At 37.9% G+C, this 9,189-nt stretch overlaps 1 protein-coding gene across 1 annotated transcript in view; it reads left to right on the top strand.

The window, feature by feature from the left end:
• The window catches only part of PPP1R16B (protein phosphatase 1 regulatory subunit 16B), a 108,454-nt gene extending 103,435 nt beyond the window's left edge, over positions 1-5,019 (top strand). The window contains exons 12-13 of the transcript XR_015798613.1: positions 2,169-2,213; positions 4,016-5,019. The gene's annotated coding sequence lies outside the window, so the exon portion shown is untranslated. The remainder of the gene's footprint in view (positions 1-2,168; positions 2,214-4,015) is intronic.
• Positions 5,020-9,189: the final 4,170 nt, after the last annotated feature.

Below are 9,189 nucleotides of genomic sequence, written 5' to 3' on the forward strand. Positions count from 1 at the left end.
TCTGGCATGAGGTAAATGTTTACATGATAGCTTAGCAGCAACATTTTTCAGCATTGTCTAGAAAGAAGGAAGGAAACTGGTGACCATAAGACCCATAAACAGTGAAGATAAGCTACATTCACAACATGTCAGCAGTTTGATCAGCCTTTGCAATGATGACTCTACGGATTTCATTGAAAGATTTACCAAAAAAAAAAAAGTGTATTAGAGGATGGGTGGGTGGAGGTAAAGAATACACACCTGTATATATTAGCAGCACAGTGTATATAGATGTCTTTTTGGCCCATCAAATCTAATATATTAAAAGTATTAAAAGAAGGATTATATGCTATTTTTATGGAAGTCTTAATATTATTATATGATGTATGAAAAGATGGTTGCTCCATAACTAGTTGAAACAATATATAAAGTCTCAAATTGCCGCACAAATCTGATGGCATGGGGTATGTATGTCAGTATTAGTTTCTGCCTTTGATTAAGTGAACAGTTTTTAATATAAACTATTAAATTTCTTTTATTAACAGGAAAGCAGATGAGTATTGATTCTTTGTGCTTATTCAAAAGTAATATAGGAAAGAAGGACCATGCTTGCAGAGTTTTGATATCTCTTTGTCCTGTCTTTTAGCAATAATCTATTTTGTTCCCTTGCAATATTGATCTAAAGTAGGAGGCAATCTGCAGCAGTCCTGGTGTTGCTGAACTGTAACTCCAGCTTTTCCTGGGGACCTGGCCAGTAATATATTAACACTGATCTAAAGATTCCTGATCTACCAGCCTTGCTGAAGCTGACCAGGTCAAGTTAGTACCGGCTGAGAAACCAATGTAATCTATTGTAAATTCCATGGAAGAAATGGTGGGATATAAATAAATCTAAAGATTATGGCCAGGATTCAGAAAACAATGGTGGCTTTGTTCATAGAGTACAGGGTTTTTTTTTCCATTCCTGATTACATTGAAACATACTCAGAGACAGCACATGGATGTATAATTGGTGGGAATAAAAAGAATCTTTAATCAGTATGCACCTTACAGTCTGCACTGAAACACTTTTCTCTTTGTTCAATAGAATTTGTATCCTGGGATGCATGTGATCATGATAAGTGACTCTTTGGATTTATCTATCTCATAAGGAGGAAAATCTGTCCTTCTGCTTGTTTACTGATGTTGATGGATCACATAAGCATTCATCGTTCTTTCAAGGGACAGCTGGACCCAACTATAGGCCTATTCATGCCAGTCAAGACAAGGATTCATGCCAGTCAGCCCACGTGGGGTGATGCATCTGCTGGCCACATACATACCTAGCCAGACTATGTTCCATATATATCTGTCTATAGCTTATGTATGAAAGGCCTTTCCATAGAATGGGAAACCTAGAGTGAACCATGTTCCTAATCAAAAGGAAAAGTACTACACATGATTTTGTCTTTCAGACTAATATATGTAATAGTGAGCAAAACAGGAGGCTAGAGTAACTCCCATATAAGGAAAAAAAACACAACATTTTGAATCTTTTAGTTTGGAAATATGACTCTGGGGGAGAGGATAAATAAACTCTTGTACTGGGTGGAAAAAGCAAAGGAACAGAAATTCTTCCTCTTATGCAATAGTAGACCCCAAGATCATCTAGTGAAACTACATGTAAGGCTCCAGGATCAATAAATAAATACTTCTATACATAACACATAGTTAAACTATGGACTTCATTGTCACCAGTAACTACCAATTTAGAGTATTTTAAATGAACTGGACAAATCTATAGTGAAGATGTTTATCAGCAGCTGTTAGTCTCGAGAACTTTACTCTCAAATTATAGGTATGCGCCTTAAATGTCAGTTGCTAGGAAACATCAGTGGAAGAGGGTGATTATCTTCATGCCCTAACTGTGAATTTTCAAGATGCATTTGTTTGCACTGCAAGCCACAAAAGGCTGGAAGAGTCGTTGGCCTGATCTAGGAAACATCTTAAGTTTTTATGCAATTGAAATAGATTTAATTCCTTAGGCCAGGTTGACACACCCTGTAAAAAAACATTGGAAATACATTGCCAAATAACTTCAACTATTCAACACGCACACTTTCCCATCTGAATCACAAAACTCTTGCCGCACTGTTTGGTGGATAATATGGTCAAAATATCAATGTTTAATATGTTTGTCTGCATTACAGGTTACCAAGTTGCTCTGTCAGATCTTCTTAAAAGGTCCATTACAGGTAGGAAAAATATGTGTGCAGAAGCAAGCATCCACATGAATATTTATAGCTTACTGAGAAGCTACATATGAAAACTGCACAACAAACATGATTCCTTCCTTTCTGTCAGGTGTAGCTATATCCATGGGGTCTCTTCAAAAACTTCTAATGGGCTTTATAATTTTTAAAGGGAGAATATGTGGGACCTAGGTCCACTCCCTCCACTGGCAAACAGATCAGTGCAATTACATATTTTTGAGAAGGGCACACTTCTGTTAGCAACAGTCAGCAGCATACCACCTGTAGGGTGAGCTGAATTCTGAATACACCTTTAATAGTTCTGCTGCTGAAAATAAGGTTAATTTCCATAAGCTGTATGGATGAAAAATAAACCCCAAATCTATATGCATACTTAATATGGCATCAGCAATCTATGTTTGGAGTGTCACACCTAAAAGCAAAACTTAAGGAAGCCACATTATGACTGAGTTCATACATGTTAAGCCAGAGTTTGCTGATCCATAATTGGATAAACTACAATTGGTTGGGCTTATACAATATATCTACTCATAAACCATGGTTTACAAACCACAGCAGTTCATACTATATAAAAGCCAAAATCGTGCACATTTGGTTTATTTAGCTACTGGAAAAAAGTACACTCTGTTAAACAGAAGCAGTTGGTCAAAACATGAGAGTAAGTTTTTGTTGCGATTCCCCTATCTAAGTTACGTATGTTACTGAACATGATGTGGAATCATATCCAACAGTTCTGTAAATCAGCCTGCCTTTTGTTTCTTGCTTGGCTTTGCTGCTCTGTAAGATCACATCCAGCCTATTTTTGGAAGCACCGCGCTGGTATGCATACAACTCACTGACTTAGATGCATAATTTGGCTTCCCTATATAAGGTTTTTGTTTTTTATGAACCTGGTCATGGAAGGGTTACATCTACAGTGGCATATACACTCCTTTAAGGATAGGGGTTAGGATGAAAGGTGATCTTAACAGCTGCTTCACTGAAACCAAAAGTAAGATTAAAGAGAAGGGGTATATGTGTGTGTGTATCACCTACATATATTTGGTGCTTTCGAGTCAATGTTGATGCCTGGTGACTGCCTAGACTAGTCCCTGCAGTTTTCTTGGCAACATTTTAGAAGTGGATTGCCATTGCCTGCTTCCGAGGGCTAAGAGAGAATGATTGGTCCAAGGTCACTTAGGCTTTGTGCCTAAGGCAGAACTGAAACTCGCAGTGTCTAGCCAGTTTCTAGCCTGATGCCTTAACCACTACACCAACTGGCTCTCAAAGAGAGGTGCTGAAGGAATATGTAATTCTTTGCCTGTCTCCCCATGGAAGAGTTTGGACAAATCACTTTTGAATCAATTATGCTGGAGAAACCAGGGAGACTATTGAGACAAATTAAAACAAGCTAGAGAAAGTGTGCACATCATGGCTTCTGGAATTCTTTCCAAGTCTTAATATTAATTCTGCTCCAACTCACATGACTGGGAAGGAAGAGGGATGGGGGCTTAGAACAGAGGAGTCACAACTTTCTGAGCTGCTGCCCAACTGCCTCTCCCACAGGAATCAATGAAGGAAGTTCTTTATGGAATGTTTTCCTCTACAATCCCCAGCCTGATCTGGCCCATTTTCAACATAATCTTTCTTTTGCTGCCTTCCAACATTCCACTGGGTTGAAAATAAAAAGATGCCGCCAATGCAAAAGTAAAAAATACTGAATTTCTAAGAAGAACAAGAAATAATTTGTAATTTCACCTTATAGGAAAGTAGCTAATTTAATGTTTGTTTTTTTTTTTTTAAAGGTGGGGGGACAAGCACAGTCTGGCTGATTTACCACCTAACCTGGATAAATTGGTAGGGAAAAAAATTAGAACTAAAATAAAGAAAAAGTCTTGCTGAGCAAGAATCATTTCCTGCAAAAGAATTCCTATCCCATTAATTGAGTATCTTCAAGCAAGCAAGCAAAGGTGAAGATGCAGAGTTGTATACTTCTACTTTTCTTATAATAAACTTCTTTACTGGAATATGTGCAATTAACTTTTTTACAACATGAGCTGAGATACAAAATAGTCATGTTTAAAAATGACAAGAAATTTTTAAAGGGTGGTGAAACCCAACATGGACTACAAATAATCTCCAAAAGCAATTATATGCATTATCCACCTTGTCTGAGAAAACTGAAAGTAATGCTATGTCAAAATCCTTGCATTTCTTCAAATTACCTCAATGAAATCATATTATGCTTTTAAAAATCTTATTCTTGGGGTACATCAGAGTTATTTTTTGAGTTTAATACTGTTGGATCATAATGCTGGAGATGGTATACTATTTATATTTTCTTCCTAGACTAATAGACATCTATTTGTTTTTTCTGAAGTCTCTCTGGCTGCCTGTATTTCTGGAACTGAAGTGCTCCATGGGAAGAATTCTTTCAATATTTATTTATTTATTTATTAAATTTGTATGCCGCCCATCTCCTCCAACGGGTGACTCTAAATATGTCTTTATTTAAGAGTTAATGAATGGATGGGAAGCCAGGGAGGCTGCAGGTTACTGAAAAGCAGGATACAGAATGAAAGGGAGGATAGTCACATGCATCTCATAACTAGTACATGCACAAATAACATATTTGACTCAAGAATTTCACCAAAATTCTCCATCAAATAGAGTGAGAAATTGTAGAAAAACACTTTTCTTTGTATGACTGACTCAGATTAATCTGGAAATGCAGAGTTCCTGCTCACACAGATGTGCTTACGCAGATGTAAGCAAGTATGCATAGGTAAATTACAGATACACACCCAAATGTATGTGGTAGGAAAATATAACCTATGGCCTCCTGGCACATTTAATTATCCAGTATATCTGTTTATCCAATTATCCAATGTGTCCATTCATCTGAAAAGAGAAAGCGCGAAAATATCAGATATATTTAGATTTGCTGCTGCAAGCAGGTGGCTACCTTGAACTATAGGTGGAGAACTAGATAAACTCAACAGCAGGCTAAGTGATAAAAACACAGATTAATGTTGACTGGGCTGTGTCCTCTGGCACTGTGCTATCTGATTCAATTTAGAAAACAGAAAATATCTCTTTGCCATAACTAAGCTCAAGCTGATTTCTTGAGGTAAATTATTTTTCTTATGACATTCCCTACTTTAGACATTTATTGTAAATCACTTCAAGTTATAATGGGAAGCAATATACAAATGTTTTTCGTCACTCAATAAAATAAAATATGTACATGACAGAAGAGGGTTGTGCATTGCTTTAGATTCTAAGGAAAAAAGGCTTCGGAGCACTCATGTTGCATCTCCTGGCAATCCCATACAGCAGCTTCATCTTTCCCAGAGCCATACAGCTGCCTTATACAGTTGCAGCAAGAACTTGGGAATAGATGTTCACTCTGAGGATTTGCAGACGGGTTGTCTGGTGTTCTTGCATGCCCTGAAGCATGTTCTTGCCTTCAAAGTTCTGTATGCTCCCACAACAGACCACTGCACCAACCAGAGGAATACAGAGCAATAGAAAATAGCAACATACGACAAGGGCAAAGCCAAATTAGCTAATATTTAGCACTAAAGCACATTATTTAAGGCTGTAATTTAGCAAAGTGAAGCCTAAAACAAGATAAACTGTCACTCTGTTGTCCAACAATGTTCATATGCAGATCTGCTCCCACCTTGTTTTACTGTGAAACATCCTATAGCCTGGACCACAAGCTCTTTACTTCTTACAGGAATGTTCCATATTCCTCCTGTCCATTCCAGTGGAAAGTAAGACATCACCATGTCATATCTGAGCATTTCTGCATGGGATACACACTCAGCTTTACATACTGTATGTTCCAGGGATTTGGGGCGGGTGTGGGTGGAGAGACAGGAAATAGGCCAAGATCTGCATCACTTCTTGATTAGACTTTGCTTCCAGGCTGTAACAAGGAGCAAAGCCACAAATATACTGCTCAATTTACTTCCTCTCCCTTGCTGTAACCAAACTGTTCCTTTGAGAACCTATAGTGGCCAGTGACACTATCAAAGCACAATAAAAAAAAAAATGCCAAGGACTTTTGTGCTTGCATCTTCCTCCTTTATCAATGGAAAGTGATTTCTAGAACAAGTTCCACTCACCTGTCTGGGTTCCCTCATGCTGGAGTCAACTGACAATTACAAGTCTGTAAGTTCAGCAGAAAAGGTTTCATAAATTCAGTATTGAGTTCAAAGAGAATAGAGTTCCTACTGGTAACAATAGTCAAGGCAATGTTACTTTTTAAAGACAAACTTCATGGCTAGATAACAGGAACATATTTAAAACCAGAGCATATGGTTAAAGTTGGGTTGTCACAGAAAAAACTCCATTGCTAGACTGATGGGACCTTAAATGCAGGAACCTTAGCCACTGCTTCAGCATAGATGGCATTGATCAATCCTTATTTCCAGCTCCAGGTTGCTCTTGAATAGACTTGCCTGTACCATATGGTTCCCTGCACAGCCAAGCATTCATGCATCTCTGTGCTTCTGACTCCTTACATAGCAATGGTGGTCTTCCTTTGGGCTAGATAGATGAGCCTCCAGTTCAAGGTCTGAATGCCAAAGGCCAGGGGCAATGGGTCCTGATGCCATATCACCATCTTTGCTAGGGCTGGGTCTCCCTGGGTCATACTCTTCCTACTGTTTGTCTCAGGTTATTCTCCTCATCTCACATCACCATAGGCTATATCCTCCGATTCACTAGATTGACTCTAGTAGATTTAAGATGATTATGTAAGGGCTTCCTGTCCAGATCTCTTTTGAATACCATGGACATAAATCAGAACTAATGGCATTTCATTTATTCATTTTCACCGCAAAATTACCTATTTAGGCCAGAAAACGTAACCATGTATAACTACTTCCAAACAATACTGTGATATATACTTAAATTTAATTCCTAGTACTCAGTTCAAAGATTCAGTTGCAATAAGTGGTTGGGATTTAAATAATATAACAATCTGCATCTTAGCCTATCCCAGAACAGTGCCATCTATATGTGTAGGGCTAGACCCAGAGACGATGCTAGCTGTCATCAACAATAATACCCTGGAGAGAAAAGAATATTGTAGAGCCTTAAAAAAAAAGAAAGAAACATTTTGGCGGGTTGTCACAGTACAAATGCGGTCCTAAATATAGATTCTCAAAATTAAGTCTGTTTTCAAAAGAACACATTTCTCATTGAGTGCCCTCAAAATATTTTGAATTTCAGCTCTCATAGTCCTTGACACTATTTTAATTAGCAAAAGTTGGGATGTGACATAGCAATTAAGCACATACATAACCTTCTCAAAGAATCAAAAAGTACTCATGAACAATTCCACATCAAATGAGAGTGAGGCACTGAGCAAGGTACCACAAAGTACTAAGTTTGTACTCTTCAGTGCTTGTACTACTTTTGTTGATTGCTTGGATGAGGAATTGGAGGGACCAAATTTAAAAATACAAAAAAAAAAAAGTGAGGGATAGCTATTTCCCTAGAAGACTGAAATAAAATTCAAAACCATCTTGATAGGTTGGAGAAAATAATGGAATGAAATTTAACAGAGCCAACTGCAAAATTCTTACTTAGGAAACATCAAACATACAGGTATAGAATAGGGTATAGCTAGCTTGGCAATGAGGCTTATGAAAAAGATCTTGGAATAATAGCTGATTATAAACTGAAGGTGGCTTAACAGTGTGATGAGACTGTAAAGAAAGGAAATGCAATTTTAGAATGCATCAGTAACTATTGTTTGTGAATCAGTGGAAGTAATGATTCCACTTTATTCTGCATTGGTAAGATCTTACCTTGAGTTTGTTTTGGTTCTGGGCACCATGCTATTTAGAAAAATTGGAACAGGTTCAGAGAAGAGCAATGAAGAGATTGAGGAGGTAAAAGCTAAGCCCTAGGAAGTCTAAAGGAACCCAGCATGTTGAGGCTTGAGACCTAAATACTGAGAGGAATATGATAACACTCTTCAAACAACTAAAAGATTATCACACAGGAAGCCAAGACCTGTTCTTTCTCATTCTAGAATGCAGGACATGGGATAATGCATTTAAGCTACAGGATAACAAATTCCCATTAAATGTTAGAATAAACTAAGAAAGAGTTTGGCAATGGAACCAATTACTAAGAGAGATGGTATGTTTCCCTTTGCTGGGTATGTTCAAGCAGAGGCTTGACAGCCATAGGATATATTTAAAACTAGATTCCTGAACGGAGCAGACTATTGGATTTGATGATCTAAATCACTGTTTCTCAACCGTAGCAACTTTAAGATGTCTGAACTTCAACTATAGGAACTGCAACATCCAGAGTTCTCAATAAGCCTAGCCTAAGATCTGTAATCCTGGGAAATGCAGTTCATACACTCTAGAGCAGCGTTTCTCAACCTTGTAGACTCAACATGCTGGCTGGGGAATTCTGGGAGTTGAAGTCCCAACATCTTAAAGTTGCTAAGGTTGAGAAACACTGGTCTAAATGGTGCTTTCCAACTCGTAAGCTTCTGTGAAAGAGAATGATTCAAATTCCATAATGACATGTGAAGAGCCTAATAGAACCAGGTTTATCTACTCCAGCATTCTGTGTCACACAGTGGGCACCTGGATGTATTTAGGAAGCTCTCACACCTGGACTGGAGGGAGATAGTCCCTTTTTACTATTACTTCCCACCAACTCATTTTACAGCACTCAGAAAGTAGTAAACAACTCCTGCAGTGAACAGATAGTAGACCTTTATAGTTGATCCTCCAGGTATTTATCCAGTCCCCTTTTAAAATCATCCAAGTTGGCTATAACTACCACAACTCCTGGAAGCAAATTCCACAACTTAGGAAAAAAAATGTTTTGTTCTGTTGGTCCTGAATCTCCCTGCATTTATTTTCAATGGATGGCCTCAAAACATTTTCAGGATAAAATTTCTCCCTATCCATGCCATCTGGGTTATGCATGATTTTAT

This window comes from Python bivittatus, unplaced genomic scaffold (assembly GCF_059951505.1).
Source record: "Python bivittatus isolate LINGU-HERP-01145 unplaced genomic scaffold, Pbiv_v1 ctg000700_np1212, whole genome shotgun sequence".
Classification (NCBI taxonomy): Eukaryota; Metazoa; Chordata; class Lepidosauria; order Squamata; family Pythonidae; genus Python; species Python bivittatus.